General features: G+C 36.7%; 1 protein-coding gene across 1 annotated transcript in view; it reads left to right on the forward strand.

Annotated features, from left to right (window-relative positions):
- The first annotated feature begins 452 nt into the window (after positions 1 to 452).
- The window catches only part of stk36 (serine/threonine kinase 36 (fused homolog, Drosophila)), a 65,375-nt gene continuing 41,233 nt past the window's right edge, over positions 453 to 24,594 (forward strand). The window contains exon 1 of the mRNA XM_030154220.1: positions 453 to 512. The gene's annotated coding sequence lies outside the window, so the exon portion shown is untranslated. The remainder of the gene's footprint in view (positions 513 to 24,594) is intronic.

A 24,594-nucleotide genomic window follows, 5' to 3' on the forward strand; every position in this document is an offset into this window, starting at 1 on the left:
TCAAGGATATATAGATTATCGACTGTTAATATAGGTCTAATTTATACACATAGCAACAAGGCCGAGTGTTGAATTGTATGTCAACACCATATCCAGTTCGTAGAGGAATCACGACATGACCCATTTTTGAAGATCCAAGTGAAACTGAGGCTGTTATGATTCCTAGGAAAAAAAGTAATGACAGAGTATTTTTAGAGAAGTTCAGTGGAAGTCCATGGGAGCCAGGGCTTTTGGAGTCTTCGGTGGTATTATACCTAGAAAATAACTCCACATTGGGTTTATTTTGGAGCTGAGGTCATTCAGTGGGATTACATGACCCTTAAAAAACTAAATGATAGTGTTAGTCCATTTTAATTATCGGTACATGTATACGTACTGAGTGAATGTCTGCCATCCAATCAAATTCATTGGTTGGAACTAATAGTGACACTCACATTTTCAGTTGTTGGTGTGTGGTGTTGAAGAGCCCAGCATGGCCTAGCGTGGAGTTCAGGAGTCATCCACAATACAAGGTGCTTTAAGTGTGTCAGATGGAGGGAGAGGCACGGCAGTGATGTTCTCAGTTCTCAGCAATGTTAACAACAAACATTTTTTCATTAACTGAACGACAGGATTAACATCAACAATAGCAACAGTGAGTCAGTGCAGAACAGAGTCAGCACTTTAACTCGGTAAAATTCCACCTCTTCATCAGGTCACCCACAGTGCATCACCTGAGGGCCTTCCTGTCATTCGCAGTAAAACTGACTGGGACTTGTGTGGGGTTGCCCTTTATGGAGCAGGAAATGGTGCACGGGTCAAGGGGTCAGTCCCTCCAGACCAGTCCACACTTTAAACCAGATAACATGTTGGAGCATGGATACACTCCCTAACAATAACTGGTATTAAAGCGTGATCTATTTAACTAACATATAAATTGTTGAATTTAAGATGGCTGTTTATTGAGGGTTTATTTTCTGCAGGATCAGTCAGATTGACTTTGGCATTCATCGTTGTCCGATTGCCAGTGTTTCTGTAGCTTCTTGCATGGCTTGTAAAAGCAAACATTGCTTGAATTTTAAAAGCAGCAAAACATTAGCCACTGTCTGCTGTCCTTGTATGACTTAAGAGTTTCACAATCTATCAAACAAAAGACCTGCATGAAATTTCAGTCACGTCCTCACACCGACTGGCATAGTAACGCTTGTGTTTATTAAATATTTATCTAACCGCCTAAAAAAAATAAGAAAAGTTGCATTTATCCATTTTATGGCACACTGTGAATGTGGCTTAGCCTTAAATTTATAGCCCCATTGTTGGCAATGATATACTTTTAAAAATGTAAATAAACTCTGTCAGTTTGAGGCTGTAGTGTTTTCTTCTCAGCCAAAAATAAAAGCCTGACAGAAATACTTTATCATCTATAGAAAATATGTTAAACCCTTACATACCCAGGACTGTTTTTTGTGGCAACTTCCAAATCAATCTGTCTCTACATTTTAACCTTTCCTTAGTGATTTATCACCATTTATTATAATATTATCCTCTGCATTTTGTATTTCTTAATTTGCTAATAAAACCTTTGAGTAAATTCAAAGATTATTTTATCAGAACAGAGAAACCTGAAGAAAAAGTGACCTTTTCAAATATGTTAGTAACTGAACATAAAAACAAGTGTCTACAACTGTCAATTGTCAAACTATATGGGTTTTATTGATGAATAAATGTTGCAGGAGATGACAGTGTTTCCATATTCACTACGAAGCCTCTGAATATCCAAATGGGTCATATGTGATGACGATGAAATGTTTAGAAACTGTATTTACATGTATTGACAGGATTAATGATGCAGCGATTATTAAATATTTTAGATCAGTAGATACTTTTGCACGACAGTGGTTTTTAAGTCTTTCAGGATTAAAATAAAGGAGAGTTCAAATGCTTTTAACATCAACTCGCATCTACATCAAATTACTTTATTCTAAAATAATAATTTAGTGGAGTGACACGGTGGTGCAGTGGATAGCGCTGTCGCCTTGGTTCAACCCCAAACAGTGACCTTTCTCCCCGTGTTTGCGTGGGTTCCCTTTGGGTACTCTGGCTTCCTCCACATGCACTGACAGGTTAATTGGTCAACCTAAATTGCCTGTAGGTGTGAATGTGAGAGTGACTGGTTGTTCATCTCTATGGCCCAATCCCAATTTGGCCCTCCCCCTTACCCCTCCCCCTTGGCCCTTGCACTTGTCACTACTCCTTGAAATGGAGCTGCAAGGGTCAGGGGTTGAAACATTCCCCTATGAAATGAGACAACCCTTTGAGATCTATTACATCATCAGTAGTCATTGATGCCGCTATAAACAGATGCAACTTTGTTTCCGAAAGAATTTACCATGCCGTCAGCAGCTGTAACCGTCTCTGTTCCATGGGCTTTGGTCATCTTTTTGCAGCTATCAACTGCAAACTGCAGAAATGTGGTCTACAACACATTTGAAACGCCATGAAACAGTCGATCAAATGATTAAATTGTTTATGAAGAAAATACGCACATTTGTGTGTTTCTTTCATCACACTGTTGCAGTTTTTATTGTGTTTACCTCCATCTTGATGATGATTCGAACAGAATTCTGTGAGATTTTTCATACCCCTCCGTTTGTAGTGTGGTCCTGAAAAATCTCCATTTTGAGGGACAAACAACCCTCCCCCTTAACCTTTCCCCTCCAACTCATCGAGAATTGGGACATTACTACCCTTCACATGAATGCTCAAAATGGAGGGGTAGGGGTATGGCCAAGGGATGAATTGGGATTTGGCTTATATGTCCTGCAATGAACTGGTGACTCATCCAGGGTGAACCTCGCCTTTGCCCATAGGCAGCTGGGTTAGGCTCCAGCACCCTCCACAACGTTAGTACGGATAAAATGGGTTCAGAAGATGAATGAATGAATGAATAATGTAAGGTACTAAATAAATCAAAGCATAGGTATAGTGCACATGGAAGATAGAAGATGACATACTTCTCGTATACTCTCTTATATCTATGCTGCAGCTTGATTAAGTCATCATCTAGTATTTCGGATGTCTTTTCAAGTACAGCCTCTTGCAAGCCAGCATTTATATTTTATTCATCCAGCATGTCTGGACCAATGTTTCCTATTTTGCTCTGATGCTGTAGATGAAACACAAATTGCAGGCTGTGCTGAGCTCACAGGCGCCAAGGTTTGGCGAGGCTCAGCTTTATAACACTGGCAGCTTTCAAGCCTTTTGGTTCTAATTAAAGCCACTCTTCTCTCAACACGATGGACACAACGTCTTTCATGTCTAAGGCTTCTTTGGAAGTAGTTGATCATCCAGGCTTTAATATTTTAATCCTGCTGATTATATATGAAGGGTTTAGTGGGAGAAATAATCGATGGTAAGACCAAAGACATGGCTGGTGCTAAGGGATGATGCAGGATAAGAAACCTGCCTGTCGCTGTACTTAAAACCTGTGAGGAATGTATGAGTAAGTGTTACCACATTGTATCATTTGTTCTCACTGAGCAGCTATGTGGTGACCTAAGACTTTCACTGTGTCAGTTTGTTTTCAGCTCTTCCTCCTCAACTTTTATCTCCTCTGTCGACATAACCCACCTCTCCTGTTTCAGCTCAGCCTCAGCCTATAAAGCTTTAAAATGTAACTTGTTTTTATCCTAGAAAATAACATCAGGTGCTTCTACTTAAAGCTTCCGGTTCGCTCGGTGTTGGTGGTCTAGAACACTTTCTCAGTTTATGATTCTATGCGATTTCTTGTCCTCCACACAGAAGTGATTGTAACCATCTTAAAATAATGTTTTGTTTTTACACCAGTCAGAGGCAGATGCCGGCTTAGACTCATTGCCTTATCTCTGATTCTCTTTGGAGGAAAATAAGAAAAGCACTTAACCATCTGTCTCAAAACAATAATAAATTAAGCGCATTAAAAGACGCATCTGGATTGTTTTAACTCCAGCGGTGACTGTGTGTTGTTGTGTTAAATGCTTGGGCTCTCCCTCTAGGTCTGAAACTTCTTGACATTTTATTTCTCAACTGGAAATTATTTCATAACACAATATAATAGTATGGCAGAAAACACACTGATGACACAAAATGCTGTATCATGCAGAGAAATGATCAAGAAAAGTATGAACATGACAGTAAGTAAATGTGTTTATGACAGTGCTCATTGAAACACTTTCGTATTTCAGTCAAATGGCAATTTTCATGTCAAATATGATTCACAAAAGGTTGAATAACCCTTAAAAAACTACTATTACAGGATAGCACTTCATTAACTACTTAACACGTGGAGAAGATATCTATCCAAATCTCCAGTGTAACCGATATAAAACAGAGTCATGTTCATCTAATAAACACGTGCGTTGATCCTGCCATTATTTAATTGTCAGTGGGTGATGTAATTCCACATATAAATGTCAAAATAGAGAATCTTATGATACCTATAAAGTGAGATTTTCCCTCAAAGATCAAAATGAGACAAACCGTGGAACATACAATCAGTAGAACAACTATTATGAATAAATCTGATTTGTTTTATGGACACGTGTGGAACTTTACAGTACGAACTCATGACTTAAAGCTCAAATTAGTCCCTTAACACAGATATAAATATCTCATGAAAGCCATTAAGAAGACTTGGCACATGTCCCGTCAGTCATTTGATCTGACTTAACACCATGCTGATTCTGAAAAATAACTTCAGGTATTTCTGTATTTCGTGTCCAAGCAGCATTTTATTTTGGAAGCTTATGGAAACTTTATTGTTCCAGAGCTCAAGGGCAGCCTCAGTGATCCCTGCTGGCTCAGATATGTTTTCCATGATGCCATCAGCCTCCATCCTGACAGGCTCCTCCTTGATGTGTTTTATGAGCCGGATAGGGACACTCTGTTTCATTTGGACCACATATTTTTGACCAGACCAGATTTTGTCCGGAGTAAAATAAACACTGAGTAAACTGCACTGATTGCAGTGGCTGATGGTTTGCCTCCTGTGGAGGTTGTTTGCACAATCTCATCAGATTATGGAGGGGTTTGGCCCAAAACATCTCCAACTGTAGGTGAGGTCACCTTTTGAGTGTTCATTTCTTGTCAGCGTTACTATGTGCTAAAGAACTGAGCTGTAATTACAACCGTTTGTTTCCATCAAACTTAATAGTAACCGTATTTCTCACGTTTAGCACAAACTCTTCCAGCTTCTTTTTTTTCTTACCTCCTAATTGTCTCTTCTGTTCAACATGAAGTCACAGACCACAAGAAAAGTTGCAGATGCAGTTGTTTGCTTGATTAAGTGTGAATGTTTACCCTCAGGTAATCCATTTTTTTTTTCTTTTTATGCAAAACCTATAAAACCCATCACATCTACCACATCTAGAGGGAGCATATGAGGAACATTTTAATTGCAAATAATTTCGTCTTTAAACACAACCATAAAACCATCCAAAATTATATGTTTAGAATGCATCCAAACACACTGAAGCAAATTAAAGAGGAGTTGCAATGACGAAATGTGATTACACTATCCATTTGGTTAAAATATGAGTTGGTGATTAGCTAGTATTTTGTTTTTATAGAGGTGGAGCTGGGGTTTGGCTGCAGGTGGTTGTTGTTTAACACCCTTCACAAATTCATTTACATTATGACAAACCTATACATTAGTTTCATATTAGATATTTGTTATCTTTTACTATATGTCAAAGTTTAACAAAGAATTGATGCTGTTTGTGACTTATGTCAGTTATTCACATGAGCAGGTGTAAACAGGTGCTAACATTAATGTGTCAGTAATAAACCCTATCTAAATACACATTCACTATTAGCTAATTAACTGACCGTAAAAATGACAGTGTGGTCAAAAGTTATATAAACTATCAGTTCTCACAGTGACAGTGCTGTAGCTGAAACCATTTCATATTCTGAAAATACAGTCATTACACACAGCTAACACAACAAATGGGACTTTTTTTTATTTTCTGTTTTTCCTTCCTTTCCTAACATGGGGGCACTAAAGTTTCCTCCTCACTACCCATTTCATGGCTTTGCTGCTGACATACTTTTCCTCCTCTTCGTTCGGGCAGCTGTCCTTCACATTGTAAAACCTGCTCTCCGGTTATCCATTACTCTGAGAAAAATCAAAGACAGCATTGCTGGATAAGCTCCACATCCTTTGGTTTTTGCTTGGTCAGTATATTGTACTACTTCAGACTGTAACACATGTTATGAATTGTCAGACCTGGGAAGAAGAGCAGCCATCATTCAGTCACTCAGCTTATTTGATAAAAAAAAAAAAAAAAAAATAATAATAAAAAAATAAAATAATAATAATAAAAACATATATAAACTGTGTGTGTGTATATATATTTATTTATTTATTTATTTTGTGTGTGTGTGTGTGCATGTAGGTGTGTGTGTGTGTGTGTGTGTGTCATTTTACGTTTCTCAGTAGAGGCCATACAAACAATGGGAGGACAAATAAGTGGAAAATAGACATGCACCTTAAGTCTTTGACTCTAACATCCCCTTAGTCTCAGAGGAAATCAAAGCATTATAAGACTAAACTGTAGCTGATGACAGTGAAGAGTCCAGGCCTCCTTTCCATCTGACATGACCATGTTTCTCATATCCAGATCTGCTCTAAATGTGGTTTTACTGCAGAGGAAGAATCCGTTTCTTAGAAGAACTCTTCCTATTACAGCTGTTCTCATTGCAGCTGTAGCCAATGTCACCACCGTCCAGAGACATATTCAGATGTGGAGTTGAAATTAATAAGTGTGTGTTCGGTTGCCATCTGAGCTCTATTGGCTATGTGACCACAGCATGTGTGTTTTTGGAGCGCTGCAGCAGAGATGAGGAGATCAGTAACTCTTTCACTACACCATTGACTTGAAATGTGACTGTTTCCAACACATCTATGCCTCTACACATATTTCCTGCTCAGCTTCAGCATCTTGTATTCATTTCCCATTGAACTTTACTGAATTATTCTAAATTATTATGGAACAAAGCAAGTTGCTACAATGGGATTTTTTAAAATCATGCAGATCAATATATTCCTGCTGATCTTTTGTCTTTTTAATCCTGCTGTTAATTATTGCAGGCAGGAGCTCAGTTTCAGAGTCCTCAGGCTTTTATGGAGAGAAAAAAAACCTTACCAACCTGTAACATTTACTGATTCCCAGGTGAGGAAAGTAACTCTTTTTAATGAACTCATCATTATTTTGCATTTTAAAGCCCTGTTGGGCTCCATTTAGCAAAGCCACCCCTGCTGTTAAGAGTGGTTTCCATATGGTTTAAAGTTTCCGCCCACACACTAGGAGCTTTACATAATGTAACTCACCATATGCATAGATCAACTATATTCAGAAATTATGAAAACATTTTATATTTGCTTAAGTGAAGGTATAAAGTTATAAGTGTGAATGTATTTTGCAATTATATATATAAAAAAAGAACATTCATGCTTTAAAAACTTGCTGAAACCAGTGGAAAATCATTTGCTCTCCAGCCACACATCATTATTTATCTGTACAGATGTGTCATATCCTTACTAACAACAGCTACAATACACACTGTCGATCACAGCAACATCATCTGTGAAGTGTTCTGCCAAATGTTCATTAGTCTAAGAGTAAATATTGCTATGTGTCAACAGTTTCTGTGAGCTGCATTAGTGTTTGCGGAAAATAATAAAAATATGGCAGAACAAAGATCAGAAGGGGCAAATGACTCAGTCGTGCAGAAGAAGAACAAGCTGCTTTGGTAATTTCAAACTCCATATGGTGTATGATTTCACTGTGTGAGTCCTCAGCAACAAAAAGGAGGTTCAGAGCTGACAGTTTTAGTTTTACTCTTTCAACAAAACAAAACCTAGCAACATCACCTGGACAGGTAACTGGTAGGGGATGCTCTGAGGTTAGATGACCCAGATATGTGACGGATTTTGGACTAAAGAAATAAAATCCATTTATTTGATCACGAGAATGGTGGTGTCGATCACCTAAAGCAACCATTATGACATAAACCAAGGTGTCAGAGTCAACTAAACATCACTATAAATATATGAATCGTGTCTTAATTGTACAGATTGAGAACTGAAAGGAAAACAGATGCAGGTGAAAGCTTTGCAGGTTTGTAGAGTCAGGTGACACGTTCACACCTGGAGACAGAAAGTGTTGGGGGCAAAACTTCCCCCAGACCCAAAGACAGACAGCAGCTTGTTTGCTGATAACTGTAATTTGGAAAAGCGTTAACTTCCCACACAGGTAGAAGATTAAAGGTTTAAGACAGGCCTATAGGATTTCTTTATTTAACTAATTAAAGGTTTCTGGAAAAGAAAGATTAGAGGACAACTGGTGTACAACAACTGTCACTACTGTACCTGCGCTTATAGATGAAACAAACATTACCTTCAAGAACATTTTAAAGCAAAAACCGCAGCTATGTAAATCTACTGATCCCTTAAATTACATTTCCGGTTGAAGGCCATTTAGATGATATTTTACCCAGCTGTCCATCTTTAGGAAATCCTCGTAGAGAAAGCCTGACCAAACTAACCTCTTTTCTGTGACTTGCTGTCCAACCATGTTTCTCACACAATTTCATCACTTTTTTCCTCCTATTCACACAACTTCAAGCCAAGATTTCCATTTTATGTGACACACCATTTGTGGGAGTGCATCTCTACATGTGGAACCAATTTGCTGTGAGTTAATGACTTTTGCAGGTGGTTGGAGTCATTGCGTGCTATACTGTAGTGGGGAATAGAGAGCAGACACTGTAGTTTGGCTAAGGTAACTGTTCCCTGTATGGTTATGGAAGGCTCAGATGGATTGGGGTACATATTTACCTTTGATGATACTTTTACATCATGTATGCATTTATTAGATATTTTCTCATATCATATTTCAGATCTAAAAGTGCTAGTGTGATTACATGAAATTTACTGTCTTTTGTGTGTTCATATTAGAGTCATCTATTGCGAAGTTCATGATTTCCGTTGCCCTACATCCATGATAACAGCTGCAATATACTGACTTGTATGTAGATGACTCAGGTCAAATCCTCACACCTGCTCTCAAATTCTTCCATGCATTTTTTCTTCTTCTCTACCACTGAAACATTGTGTGACATTGGACACTGTTAGCTTAGAAATACAGTGAAGGAAAACAGATGTCCATGAGAGCTTGAGCAAATCTAGAATGAAATGTTATCTTTTTTTTTTTTTTTTTTTAAAGCTTCAATGCATGACCTGGATTGGAAACCAACTAAATACCCCTCACCTCACCCTCCCCTATGGTGGCTGCAAAAGGCACCCTCTCTTATAGGTAGTGTTTGAGTTCTCTGCTTTATGTTAAGGTTGCATTACTTTGGTTGATTTTAGCAACATCGGGTTAAAACCAAGCAATTATCTTTCATCATATTGTAATTCAAGTGGTCTGAGGGGACAGCAGGACATCCATTCAGGCTGTTGAAAATCTTCCCTAAAACTCCAAGAATTTGCTCTAATCGTAGATATTTACAAACAGATATGGTTTAAATATGATATGCCGTGATTGACAGCTGATGCAACCAGGATATGATTCTACACAAAAGCTTGAAAAATTACTTCACTTTTCCATAATAGCATGAAGTAGCGTCAGGTTCATCTGTACGTAAAGTTTTGTTAGTGACATACATAGAGTCTGTGCATAAATGTGATTGTTTATACAAGTTTTAAAATGTATAAAATGCATGTATTTGCTCTTTGAAACAAAAAGCAGCGAATGCAAGTGCCATGACTGTGCAGTTGCGGAAAAAGTTATTTGACCACCCCTTATTTTCTTCCATTTCTTGTTCATTTTAATGCCTGGTACAACTAAAGGTACGTTTGTTTGGACAAATATAATGATAACGGCAAAAATAGCTTATAAGAGTTTAATTTAAGAGCTGATATCTATGAATTTTCCATGGTTTTCTTGATAATAACCAAAACATCTAAGTTCTTACATCAATATCTATGGCATTGTACTGTCAAAAACAGTGCTTTTAGGCATTCCATGTTTTCTTTTCTGTCTGTTTTAGTCACATGATACACCCAGGAGTTAGAACTTGATTGCATGACCATTGTTTTTGATGACTTTTGATGGTCTAATAATTTTTTCCACGACTGTATATTTTGAGCTGGCCCCAAGAGGAGAGAGCTGCAGAGGAAAGGTGTGATTTCACATGTTGGCATTTGTTTTCTTCTGATTTCAGCCCCTGCAGCTTTTAGGGGATATTAAGTGGGGTTCAGACTAGTTTGGTGGTGCAGTGGTTGGCACTGTCACATCACAGCAAGAAGGTCCAACAAGGTATTGATTCCAGTTCTGGTAGGGTCCTGTTTTTGAGTGGTGTCCATGCTCTCTTCAGGTACTCTAGCTATCTCCCACTGTCCTAAGACATGCACTTAATAGGTTAATTAGCTAGTCTAAATCACCCAGAGGTGTGAATGAGAGTAAAAATGGAAAATTGGAAAATGAATGAATGAATGAATGACTATGGTCCAGTCTCAAACATAGCATGTAACACTAATGTACTTTAACTTTCAAGACCACCCTTCATAACACAGAAAGGAAGTCTGTTCTGGGATATTGGAATAACACTGTGGTCCAGTAGATGTACAGATGTGGAAAAAAAAAAATTCAGACCCCCTTAAAATTTCACCCAATCTCAAATGTTGTTATGAAACATTCACGGAAAAATCAGTTTTGTGTTTAAGAAGGTGTTACTGCATTAGACAGATACAGAAGCGTATTGCATTCACACAAAAAAATAAATTTGGCTCTTTTTTCCCGAATTAACGAGATAATTATCTTGTTAATTCAGAAAAACAGAGCCAAATTTAATTTTTTTCAGGAAACAGTATCTCGTTAATTCAGAAAAACAGAGCCAAATTGTTTTTTTTTAACTTATTTTTTCTCGTAATTATGAGATAATTATCCCTTTAATTTGAAAAAACAGCTGAATTTATTTTTTTGTGTGAATGCAATACGCTTCTGTAGACAGACACAAACAAATGCAAAAAAATAAAACTAAATTCTTGACAGTTTCAACATGTCATGGCCTGGATGTGTTTCATTATCTTGCTGAAACATCCACTTTTGACCTTGATGGAACAGAGCATGTGCAGAAGAGAGTGTGTGAATGTGGGTTTGGAGAATGGAACACTACTTGGCAGAGTTCAGTGACTTAAAGGAGTGATATTTTACTTTTTTAAAAGGAATTATGTATTTTAAAACAATTCCCTATGGTCTACATAAATTGTAAATGCTATGCTTGGGCCTGAAATCTCATTCATTCAACTCCACAGGTCCATCTTCAACCCTATTTCTGACTAATGACACCAGAAAGGTCATTTTGAGTGCTGGCCCTTTAAAGGCAAATGAGTCACTTCATGCCCCACCCCCTCCAGGTTGTTGGTTGTGCTGCTCTGTCCTGTTCAACCAACAACTTAATATTTTAGGTAATCAGCTTGAAGTTTGGATATATTTTCAGTATGGACTACAACCGCTGCTGCTGATAAACAATTATGGCGTACTCAGAGAAATGTTCATCGGAAGTCTTGACCTTATATGTGCAAATGTTGTGACATAACTAGTTATAGACGTAACAAATTAAGCAGGAATTAAAACAAGTTGTAGAAATCCACTCGATTTTTGCCAAAATGAATATAAAGATAGCTTTGCAGCACCTGAAGGGTTCAAATTCAAAGTTTTTGAACTATTAGGGTCCAAACACACAAATGAATGAACCAAAGACTAATAAAAGTGGGTTGAGCAAAATATGACCCATTAACAATGATTCTTAATGCAATATATCACAAATGCATGGGGTGTCCAAAAACTTTTTTCCGCCACTTTCGACGGCATGACCTTAATCACTAATGATGATTTTAAGGTGACAAAAACACAACTTAATTCTTACTTGTGATTATACTGCACACAAGCATGATTTGAGATATTAGATTTCATTTCTGCTGTTAGATCCTCCTAAATCTTACACATTGAACCTTTAAGAAGGTTCCATGTCTTCATCACAACAAAACTACAAATGAATGGACAATTGTTGGATTACATGTAAATGCCTCTGCTCATGTTGTGTGACGTTTGAGCAGAAGTGTGTGTGTGTTACACCACAGCTGTTTGAAGGCCATTGCAAAATAAAATGGATAGTTTTAGCCTTTGGGAGAAAAAAACGAAATGAGGAGGGAAAAAAGAATATTCTGTGAATGAGTCACTGGGTGAAGGGAGGAGTGATGTCGGCCCAGTCTTCACATGAGAGACAGTGTGTATGTGTGTGTACGTGTGTGTTTGTTGGGGGTGGAGGGGGGCACCGTGAGGATCGCTGGGGCCTTCTGGACCCAAGCTGTTGTTCTGAGCGCAGATACAGTCACACATGCACACAATAATCTAATATATACACAGAAGCACAAACAATAAAACACACTTGGATATTTTACAGTACATGATCTGTTACCATATACACCATGTGTGCACGTGAAGAAGTACTTCATTAGTGTACTAAAGTACAGGTTTACATTACTTGAGTATTTATTTTTCTGACAGCTTTTTCCTTTTCTTTCATTTCGACACAATTACCTGTGTTTTCTGCTTATAACATTTTTAACGTTTATTTGTTTTAATAGATTTGAGGGAAATTACTAATTATGTCTGTTTGTCTATTCATACCAGTAACTGAAAAACTGCAGCATATTTGTACTTTATAATTTCAGAATAGAATAGAAACAATTTAGCAGCATTTTTCTCAACAGGCACAAATACAATAAAATATATATAATATATATAAAAATATATTAAAAAAAAAAAAAGCATTCTTCACCATTAGGATATTGTATTCTTTTGTGCATTTGTGTCATTTTTTTAGGGAATGAAAGCAGTTATTGTGCAAAGAAAGCATACATGAATAAAAAAATCACACATATGATAATACCTATTAATATGCACAGAACTAAGAGCATATTTTCATTTGTATGTTTCAGACTTCAGCTTTGAGCATAGTAATTTCAGATTTATTATTTACTCTCCTTGCTCATTCCTCATACAGAACATGTTCACACTCAGTCTGATGATAGAATTAACAGCACTGGCTCTAAAATCACTTCTACTGCAAGTAGTCTCAAAATGACTGATAAAAGAAGTATGAATCCAGATTTAAAGGCCAAGGAACTTTGTCTTAGTATATTCACAACGGCAACACGGATTTCAGTCTAAATGGTTGGAACAATATAATATGGAACACATAATCCTTGTGTGGCAATCAAGTGAACATCAAACCCAACAAATGTAAGAAGACACAAACAATGTGTCAGGAAAGTGAGATACAGCAGAGAATGTCACTGAAAACTTGCACATTGTATCTTTTTTTTTTTTTTTTTTTTTTAATCACAGAACTGAGAGAATATACTGAAATATATTTTCAGTATCTTGTTTTTCAGTGTGTTTGTGTGTAAGTTAGAATAGAGGCACATTTGCACAGAAACTGCTGTTAGAAATGTCCTTCACAGGGCTACTTTTGACTTTTTACATGTGTCTATACTTCTACTTGAGTACAAAAGCCGAATCACTGCTTGAACCAGTATTGTGACTGTGTGTACTTCCAGGTCCTGTCCTTGTCCGTCCTACAGAGTGGACAGTGCCAAAGCTTCAGCTGTCCTCAGATTGACTTCACTTGTAACAGAGCTCAGACTGTAACATGCGAACAGATAAAAGATTATTTTCTTTACGACCACTGACTTGTCCATACAGGAAGAGATAAAAATGAACCACCTGCTGTTTATAGTCTTTGGAGGATTTATTAAGTAAGTGCTCTTCCAGAAAGTGCTGTGTAAATGTGAATGAATGTGGTGTTACATCATCATTAATTGTTTAATTTATTAATTCTGTTTTTGTTTAGTTTTCTTTGTTTTTATCAAGCTGATCAAAAAAAGTGAGTTTCCTCCTAGGGATCAATAGTTAATCTATATCTGTATTTCTTTTGGCGCCACTCTATATCATTGTTTGTTGTTTATTTAATAACCATCAGAATAAAAACAAGCACATCTCACTCTCTCAGGCTTTTTTTTTCATCCAGTTTGATGGTACACTTGACACTTGACACCATGATGATATGTGTCACGATAAATATTTTTTTAATATAAATCCTCTCTCTGCAGTGTTTAACACTTAGGAAAAGTATTTCCGGTGTTGCATTTTATGTTGGCGTGTTTGACAGTCGTGTTATCTGGCTGAAGCACTAGTTGTCCAGATGGTTGATGGTGGTTAAACAGCTCAGGAAGTTGCAGAATGTGTTGAAGCTATTGCCAATATCCTGTGTGTGTATTCACTTATAAAATGCATGTAAAGATCGGCGGACATAGACTTGTGTGTTTATATAATGTTTATATGATGGGAATATAATGGGATTCAACCTGTCAGGGGATGATAGTGAGATGTAAACAACATGGCACTGAAGCAGAGCCATAAAGCGGATGTTTTGACATTATTTACTGGGTGAAATGTATTAAGATTAAATATAAATACACACATTCCAAATGCATAGGATCTATTCATACTTCTGCTCTGGCACATTCTTTAGTATTTCATGTATCATCTGTGGAGTAAAAAACTGAATAAATACATGTATGTAAGCAGCACATGCATTATAATCCTACTCATCCAAAACAACTACAGTTTTATTCACTGCCTGCTGAAAAGAAGTGGGTAGTTGTACTTTACTGAAGGGCACATTAACACAGGTGAGGGAAAAAGGTTAAAACAACAAACAAAAAAACAACACAAACCTTTTCTGGTCGATATATTATTGTTCCAGCAGAAAAATCCTTATTTATTTAAAAGTCCGCATACACACAGGACTGATTAGGTGTCTCTCCAGGATGCAAGTGTACAAAACATCTATAGAATGTACTTAACATTTGTCATTTTTATTGACTTTTGCTACTTAATTCACATCAGAAATGAGTTGAAGGAATGTCTAAATATCAACCACAGCTAAAACTGGCAAGCTGTAGCCTCCTTTATTTCCAGATGTATTGCTGAGGCTAACATTTAGACACTCTTTCTTGTGTTTACATTTTGACATCATGCATTTTATCAATAAAGATCAAGTCACAACTGATGTCTCATCGTGTTGTTTTGCAGTTTACGCAGACAGTTGGTGACCCAATAAAAAACAGTCCATTTAGGGCTCTGACCCAAAGTTTGGAAAGGGCAGGTGTAGTGTATCATGCAACAGTTAATGTGTGTTAGACTTCATCTAATCCTGAGAAGCATATGTTGCTTTTAGCCCAGTTTTTACATGCAGGGAAGAAAAACTACACAATGGATTTATCAATGAAACGTCATATTGTAAAATCCTTATAAAACCACAGCAATGAACCAAGTTAAGCCAAATATTAAAGACCTGTAAAAGTGAAATATTGTTCTGGGTTGCAGCTACAGTAAAATGAACCTCTAGTTGGAAAAATAGATCCTCACCAACGTCAGACTTATTTATAAAGAAGAAGCTTCTCTGACACTCTACAAACATTGGAAGATACACCGTCATAGTTTCAACAATTGCAAAAGACTCATCCATTGTTATCTCGGCTTCAGTTTCATGTATTGTTGACCCGCTAAGCAGAACAAAGAGTCGAGCAGAAGAAGAGCCCAAAACATAATGATCACCATCTGGTTAGTATTCGGAGAGTCTCATTAATCTTTAAAGCCATATATTGCAGTGTTTTTACCTTGAGGACTGAAGGCGAAGGGAATCTGCCAACCCGTTTTAACATTTTTACCAAAACATGATGCTCTGGATTTGTTCTTGTACCTCATTCAGTAACAGTAAACACATGAGGCAGGTGACATGATTGTACATCCTCAGCTTATTAGATGGGAATGGTGACTTGTCTGTAATATTCACCATTTAATCCACAAAATAGTTAACAAGTGAGTTAATGAAAAAATACATGCATCATCCACTGGTCGCTTCAAGCTTTTCAAGTGATTAACTAAAGAGGAGGAAGACTGCAAAAACAGGATAAAAACAGGATATCCTGTAGGATAATTACATGCAGTAGGCATAGAAACAACTGCCAAAACAAAAGAGGTTGAACAATTTCCAGGTTTTATGCTATTGTGGGTTTGAATGGATAATTCATTTGAGGTCCCAGTGCAGCTAAAGTCAGTGAGTCACTCCTCTCAAGTGACCCACTTCTTTTAGAGTGTGGTAAGGAAACTTTACAAAGTAACCAAGAACAGTTTGTTTCTAACCACATGAAATTATTTTTCACCCTGTTTGCCCCTTAAACCCCTGCTCTCTTTCTGTCCAAATCCTCCTGTCATCTTGAAGAGGAAGCTTGATGACATCCTAATCTCTGTCCCGCCATAGTCTCTAAATTCCACCAATACTTTCCTGCTAATGGGCACTTCAACAGTCTGCACTTTTGGAAAGTCCTTCACTTCTCTGCTGTTTACAAAACACAGTCAGAGTGAGACTCAGCTACCGACTGTCACATCCCATGTGTCAAAATCTGCTCCCTTAATCAGTGTTTCCAAAACTCATTTCTCGGGTCCCTGTTTTTGGAATTGCCCCTGCAAGACAGACCTCATCTATAATTCATAAGAGGGAGTTTGTTTACTGTCTACTAGAAAAGGTAAGACCAGTCATTTCGAAGAAATCATTTTAATAAATCACAGCTTTGTTTCATGCACATGTTATTGAAAACAAACACACATGGACAGCAGACTGAAATTAGCAAGTAACTGAATCTGATACAGTGCATCTCTTCCCTTATGAGACTGATGCTTTTGTGCATAATCACTGATAAATAAATCATTTGTTATTTATTTTTTATTTATTCAGGGACATAGTAGATCAATCAACAATACTGCAAATGTGTCAATGTTAGCCCAATGGTAGGAAAACCAGTAAAACAGCAACATTCTACAATAACAACACTGAATCAAGCACCACCTTTTCTTTTATTTGCTGGTTTGGATCAGCGTCTTAGAAACAGGAAGTGACAGCGAAGCATTGTAAACATGTGCAGCAAATTGCAGGCCTAGCATCGCATGATTTCCAACATCTTTATATGGTCTTTAGTCAATCTGGGATGATTTGGGCTGAAGGTTTGTTTTGCCTCCATCTGGCTGTAGATTGTCAAAGTCAAAATGTAGGACAAAGTGAAGATTTCCTTAATGCAATGTGATAATTATGTTTATTTATTATTGTTTTGTTGGTTCTTAATGTTGGTGACACTTTATGTAATTCTGTTGGCGTCATACAATTGCCCTGGTGATATCAAAGATTTGTTGAACTTGAACATTCTGATAGTATGGAAAGATCAGGCAGAACAGAATAAAACAGTAAAGGAGAACAGGCGGCATACAGAGCATAATGTCAAAAATGAATGAACTGAAAAAGAAAAAAAAAACAAAAAAAAAAACGAATTGCAATTGTCACAGTACTGTGGGACGACTTTCTCATTTGTCCACAGAGCCAATCAGCGCCCTTGTTATATCATGTGTAGACTGGTGGCCTGTAACCTGTCACCCTGCTGCCACAGTACTGAGGCAATAAGCATCGCACATGCCATGAGCCTATCCAGTTACTGGAAGCTGGTTTGTGCACATATTTGCACGTTCAGTTTCATCATGCAGGCAAACAACATGAAACATGGCAACTGTTTTGCTTCATATGAGGAATTTGCCCTGGTTTTTGAAGAATATAAATAAGCCACTGGAACACCATTCAGATTGCAGAATTCAGATTATTTGATTGGCTCTGTGGCAATAGACAAACCAATATTTTGAGCCACAGTACTGTGGCAGTAGCTACTGTTCCCCCAAAAAAAGGCTAAATAAAAGTCATTGTCAATATTAAGTTTATTATCATTACATGTCACCCTCGTATGAACATAAATTTCATGCATATCAACACACACATTCACACATTAAAACTTTAAGGTGTATTTCATGGGAATGGACACATGTAAAATATCTTGTTAAAGCTTTCCTGTCCTCCCATTTTGTTCTTGTAGACCAAAAAAGATAGACTGCTGATTTTTAAAGCACTTGGACAAGACATACACTCTATTGCGGATGGCTGAATGAATGTTTTCCCCAATCTAAACAAACTGTAACGTTTTTTGTTTAAAACAAATCCAAATAAATGCATGTAGCTCATATTTTTCTGGTGTAGTTTGGATAACCTGCTCAAAATCTAGTCAACACAATGTGCCTGTTTTAAAACCTAGCAGAGCGGATAACCTATTGTATAACAACATGTACGAGCCAATAAAACACATCAAAGCAAAGGAGCTCTGAGAGAAATCCCTGCAGGGCCACTGCAGGATATCAGCCACAGGTTGTATGTTTGTAAAGACACAGATTTACTGCACTGTGTTGTGTTTGCCATGAACTCATGCTCTGATGTCATCTCTTATCTGGCACTCTGGCCCAGACCCAAAACCACACCTGCATTAAGTGAAGCATTAGACGTGTGAGCGCTGAAAGGTTTCTGAGCTGCTGTGACAGGCGTGATGAAGACATTCACATCCGTTTGGAGTCTCTCTGACTGACGCCTCTGGCAGCCGTCCAGACAGGGCACTGCAGGGGTGTCGAGTGAAACACACAAAAAAGAGCTGAATATCCCACCAGACATGTGTGTACTTGATAAGCTGTTTGAACTTTACAAGATTATGGCGTGCAGCTATTCATCAGCCTGTCTCTTTGATGGTTTTTATGTTTCCAATACAATAATTATGTGATTTTATACAATATTATTATAATTTATAGCATTACAGTATAAATATTCACCATTGAATAGTTCCTCATATTAAAGTTTCTATACAAGTCATTGTAGATCACTTATTATTGCCTTATTATGCATGATCATAGCTGATATCATATCTTGCTGCTACATGGACATTGACAGTTTTCATTCATAACCTCTTATTCACAGATCATCTATAGTACAGGAAGTTGATGTACATTATATAACATTATGATCTTTACCTAGTATAGGTCTTGTATGGTGATAAAGAATAGTCATTCTCACTAAATATGGACTTGACTTATTCACTATTGGTAAATTATTTATGAGCGAGATCTGACATTAGTAAAGGAAAGACATCCTCAGGTCAAAAGAGTTAGTCATCTTGATGTGTTAAATCTTGTAGTTCTGTGTTTAATCACATAAGGACATACCGTATTTAATGCTGAGGTGCTTTTACTGAACAATGACAACATTTGACAGTTGGTCAGGATAATACTGTATCATGTCATGTGCTAAATCAGCTGATAATTTTCATTATAGTTCTGTTAGCTTAGCTCTGTTTTTAGACTGAAAACAATGACATTAAGACCACACATCACCTCCTTTTTCTGTATGGTTTATGTTGTCAGGAGCTGTACTGAAGATCTGTTTGGAATTGTCCAAACATGATCAGAGTTGTGAATCAACAAACAGCAAACTTACCAAAGCTCTTAGCACCAACAAATCCTTTACTTACTATCAGCTTTAGGATGTTATTCAAAACTGTTAGTTGTTGACATAGTGCTTGTAGAATACACATATTAAGATGCTTCTGTGCAACTGGGTTTAATTTGGTACCTGGCACTTTGCCAGCTTTTTTAGACCCAATAAATTTAGACATATTTCCCCCTAGGATGTACTTAATGATGACCTCAGATAAAAGCAAAAAAAAAAAATTATACTCTTGCCATGAGCCATCCAGAAATTAATGAATTTTAAATAAAAATACTGGGGCCAAAAATAGGACCAAAATTGGGACACGAAAAGCTACCTAGGTGTCAGTGCATTTGATTTCGAAAACATGGCTTGAAATGGTCTTATATACCACTATAAATAAAGACACTGTTAAATTTGACGATCCTAGTGGTTTTTCTAATTCAGACATTTGGGTTTTTCATGAATCGGCAGTCTCATTCCAGGTTTTACATGTAACCCATTGTGTCCACTCACTACATGTGGAATCTGCCCATTTAAACACATAGAAATCGCGAGCAATTTTGCAACAGCGGTCATTTTTGTGAAACACTCTGCCTTGCATAATTAGTTCGATTCCAAAAATGTACCTGTGAGAGAATAAAGAGATATTCAAAAAAATAGTAGGATAATTTTTTTGTCCTTTTTACCGTGTTACATGCACATTTTGTTGTAAAACATTATTTAAAAAAAAAAAAAAAAAAAAAAAAAAAAAAAAAAAATATATATATATATATATATATATATATATATATATATATATGTATATATATATATATATATATATATGTATATATATATATATATATATATATGTGTATATATATATATATATATATATATATATATATATATATATAAATAAATGTGTTTTATTTGAAAAATACCATCTCTTTTATCTCAGTAAATATTTATTTTTCAAAAGTGCTTCCAAACTTGCTTCATAACATTAGTCTACATCTGGTTTGAATTTTTAGCCCCCATGTCCTTTTTTTTTAGGTACCAGTTTCATAGAAGCACCCATTTAGAATAAGTGCCTTATAATCATTAATAAAGCCAGCATGTATCTCAATGAGCAGTTAAAGGTGAACCCACAATGGTCACCTGGACTGAACTAAGCACATATTTAAGATCCTTCCACTGAATAATTACTACAGTGATTAGCTTTCATCTACAACAAATTATTTAACCCTTTAACTGATGCAGGGAGTAGCTTCTCATGATGGATGCATCAGGGTGAGAGGAGAGGTGGGCAAAGTGATTACCCATCATGCCTAGCTCAATGCAAGCCTTTGGGTGCAGTGTTGTGATCTGGGGTTGATTCGGTTGGTCAAGTCTAGGTTCACAATGTTATGTGTCTGTAAAATGAATAAACTGAAGAACCAGGTCTGAATATCAGTGGATTTTTTTTTTCTTCCCTGATGATACAGACATATTCCAACTTGACAATACCAGGATTCATCAGGGTCAAATTGTGAAAGAGTGACTCAGGGAGCATGAGACATCCTTTCCACACATGGATTAGTCTCCACAGAGTCCAGACCTGAACCCTACAGAGAATGTTTGGGATGTGATGGGGAAGACTTCAGGCAATGGTCTGACTCTGCCATTAATAATAAAAGCATGAATCCAACTATTAATGGAAATAAGCTGTTTGTGACATCAATGAAGTCACAGAGAATGTGTAACAAGGCTAAGGGTGGTCCAACAAAATAACTGAGTTTTGGTTTTCTTTCTTTTTTTTTTGGACAGTATACTGTATGTACTAATTTTACCATCACTCTTGCTGCTGTATATCAACTGAAACATTCAGTGCCACAATTTTCCAATGTATATTGTGGCTAGTTTTTACTACAATTTATCACAACATTTTCACAGCCCAGCAGGAATATTTTTAAAGCCATTCCTCAAAAAACACACCCACGTTGTATCTTGTATTATAAAACAGCAAAAAAAAAACAAAAACAAAAAACCGCTGGTAATACTTTTACATTAGACCACATGTGTTTTAAAAGCTGCAGCACAGCAGGGTTTGTGAAACAATTAAATGAAAAGTGTCCACTAACATGAAACCATAAATAAAACATAATATTGACTCTGTTAAATGATACTTACAAGTTTCAGTTTTGTTGATGGTATCAGGCTGGAATGTGAACTATTCACCCACCACTATGCATTTTAAAGAGATGTATAGACTCTCATTTTGAGAAGGGTGGATTGTTTTGAGAGGAAACAAAACAGATTGTTATTACTGGAAACAAATCATGTCTGTGATGAATAAATTGAAAACAGATATCAGGCAAATAATGGATCTTTTTTTTTTTTTTTTTGACAAGCAATTGGCTACAAAGTGTAAAAGTGTCTGCAAATCTGAGTAAATGTCTGTTTTAAATATCAATACCATACATCACATGTTTGTGAAAAAAATATTTAGAAAAACAGAGATGAAATGAAGGTAAAACTTTGACAGAAATGAGATTTACACATTCACACAACCTCTGAAACAGTATCACCATGCAAATATAAAAATGCTCAGAATACAAAAGGTGTCACAATCTTTTGACTGTAATTTTCCCTGACCTTACTTACAAAGAGTGAAAATAAATAAGTAATGCAAATGTTTTTTTGATTAAATCCTTAGAACTCCCATTCTCTTGGTTCTACAAAAGCATGTCGGCCTTTGTGGCAAGCCACACCATGTAGCAGGAATGTTGTTTATTGGAATTTAAAGTCTTTAAGCAAATTCATTCTCCAAAACTGTTTCCCAGCCCGCTGTGTCATGACCTTGACTCCAGGGACCATTCCCAGGTTCTCAGCTAAAACATGAACATCAATCATGGTTTATACTTTGAAAGAAGGCGTCATGGATTGAAGGAACTCTGGCCGTAGCTTTGGGTTTTTTGACCACTGGGCCTTCCCTCTCCTGGGGCATTTATCAACCAGAAATGCAGTAAAAGCACACAGGGACTGTTGCCAGGGAAGGCAAAGCTCCAAACTATAGTGTGGCCAAAAGAATTTTTTATTGTGGCTCAGAAGGTCCCACCAACACTCACACACAATATTACATTAGTAATAAATATCACCTCTCAACTCATATTTTACATTTGCAATCTGCATTTGGCTTTGCTTCTAATTCCCTTTTGGTGATGGATTTTTTTTTTTCCTGCTGACAGCTCAGATAAGGTTATGTGAGTGAGAGACGTTTATCTCTGTAATCTTTCATTATTAGCCACCCTGGAATAATACAGAATAATAAACAGAAATCATCTTCTCCTGTGGGACTGTGGCCTATTTCATTAGTACTCCCTGATTTAAAGAATGACAAACTTTAAGAGACCCATGGGTCAGCAGACTTTTGAGGTAAAACAGAACATATGTCTGATGTCTGTGTCCAATGGCAGCTCACTTTAAAGCTTTACAGTAACTCACGAAATCGCCTTTGATAAAAAGATGTCCTGCATATTTGCCCATGGAGCATCAGCACAGTTACACCCACTCAAAGCAGATGCACTACAGTTTAAAGGGGTGATATTTAGCTTTTTTTTTTTTTTTTAAATGGAATTATGCATTTTAAAACATTTCCCTGTGGTCTACATAAACTGTAAGTGCTATGCTTGGGTCTGAATTCTTCATTAATTCAACTCCACAGGTCCATCTTCAACCCTGTTTCTGAGTAATGACACCAGAAATGTTGTTTTGAGCACTGGCCCTTTAAATCCAAATGAGCCACTTTGGGTCCCATCCCCTCTGGGTTGTTGACTGTGCTGTTCTGTCCTGTTCAGCCAACAACTGAACATTTTAGGTAATCAGCTCAAAGTTTGGACATATTTTCAGTATGCACTACAACCACTGCTGCTGATAAGCAATTATGTCACGCTCGAAGAAATGTTTGTCGGAAGTCTTGACCTTATATGTGCAAATGTTGTGACGTAAGTAGTTATAGACGTAACAAATTAAGCAGGAATTAAAATGGATTGTAGAAATCCACTTGATTTTTGCCAAAATAAATATAAAGATAGCTTTGCAGCACCTGGAGGGTTCAAATCAAAGTTTTTGAACTGTTAGGGTCCAAATACACAAATAAATGTACCAAAGACCAATAAAAGTGGCAAGGGGCAATATGGAGTATTTCTACTACTGAATATGTATATATATATATATATATATATATATATATATATATATATATATATATATATATATAAGACCTACAATTTTGGCCTGGCAGATTTATGTGACCACTAGAGGGAGTAGTGAGTCAATCTGCCAACACCAAGGGGTCTTTGACAAATGCATCAAAAAGTGACCAGATGGAATGAGAACCAAAAAGAAACAACTTTTAGAGGTAACATGACAAAGTGACAAAAGCTGGAAACAACTCTAAATGAAATGAATGGAGTTTAATTATGAAGCTTATGAAGTTATTACGTGATGTTTGTTGATAAAACTGTGACAGGTCTGACCTTGTTTGGACAATTCCAAACAGATTTTTATTGCAGCTATTGACAACACAAACCACACAGAAAACAGAGGTAATCTGGGGTTTTACTGTAGCTGTTATTTGTCTAAAATACAGAGCTAAGCTAACAAAGCTATAATGTAAACTACTGGCTGATATAGATCATGAAGATTATGAGACACACTATTATTTTGAACAGCTATAGGTTTTTGTTTGAAGCAGAAAACTTGATGATACTGTAATACAGATGTGTGAATGAACAATGAGCTTTATACTATATTCTGTCTATGGATATATGGTGGTGTTTCTTTGGTGGTTTTGGTAGTCTTAACTGTGTTCTGGTACCTTTTGAGGGTTTTGAGTGCCAGTACCCCTTTAAGTACAGTATATTTGCAAGTATGTGTGATCCAAGTTTGAAATGTGTCAAAAGTGTGCAATTGTTTTGTCTATTAACTTTGAGTTAAACGTGTTACATATTAAGACTTTGAACAAAATGCAGAAAAGTGCAAAGATTTTGTTTAAAAAAATTGAATTCAGTTATGATGAATGTGGACAGTTTCCCATGCAAGACACCAAAGGTCAGTGTGGGAGTGTAAAAC

Source organism: Sphaeramia orbicularis, chromosome 14 (assembly GCF_902148855.1).
Source record: "Sphaeramia orbicularis chromosome 14, fSphaOr1.1, whole genome shotgun sequence".
Classification (NCBI taxonomy): domain Eukaryota; kingdom Metazoa; phylum Chordata; class Actinopteri; order Kurtiformes; family Apogonidae; genus Sphaeramia; species Sphaeramia orbicularis.